The following is a 777-nucleotide window of genomic DNA, read 5'->3' on the forward strand; positions in this document are numbered from 1 at the left end:
TCCCATCCCATTGTCCTTCCCCCCATGGGCAGCCGGGAGCAGATAGGGCGTCAACGTGAGCCGCGCCCCGGGGACCAATCCAAGTGCTCCTGTCCGTCTTCGTCAAGGACGCCACAGCGTTAGCGATCTGTTGTGCATGTTTTTCCATTGGGTTTATCTTATCGGGGGGGAAACCCTTGCGAGCACAGGGAGAACATGCAAACTCCACACAGAAAGGCCTGGGAGACCCCACCTGAGTACCTGGCATCATGGAAACCTGGTCCCCAAGCAGGAATCGAACCCTGGACCTTCTTGCTGTGAGGCGACAGTGTTAACCACTACACCACCGTGCCGCTATCAGCCCCAGTAAAACAAGGTGTGCCCCAGGGTTCAGTGTTCGGTCCGCTTCTCTTCTCCCCCTTGGTCAGATCATCCGGAAACATGGTTTCAATGATCACTGCTACGCCAATGACACCCAGCTATATCTCCGCACCAAACCATCTGCCCCTCTGCCTCCCCCCCTCCCTAATGGGGGGGACTTAGGGGGGTGGGTTACTGGGAGGGCTCAGTTTGTTTATTGTATTTTCATTTATCATTTATTTAATTGGTGTATCTGTATTACGTACCCAAGATGTGAGTTACATTTATTTAAAGTCATGTTTGTTTATTAAATTTTTTATTAATATTTTTTTGCATTTTTGTAATCCATCAGAGATGTAAGCCATGGGCCTCTACACAGAATACGTCATGCCTGTTTGTGTTGCTTTATATCTTTGTAATTTTATTACTATTTTCTTT

Source organism: Notolepis coatsorum (assembly GCF_963971535.1).
Source record: "Notolepis coatsorum genome assembly, chromosome: 7".
NCBI classification, from domain to species: domain Eukaryota; kingdom Metazoa; phylum Chordata; class Actinopteri; order Aulopiformes; family Paralepididae; genus Notolepis; species Notolepis coatsorum.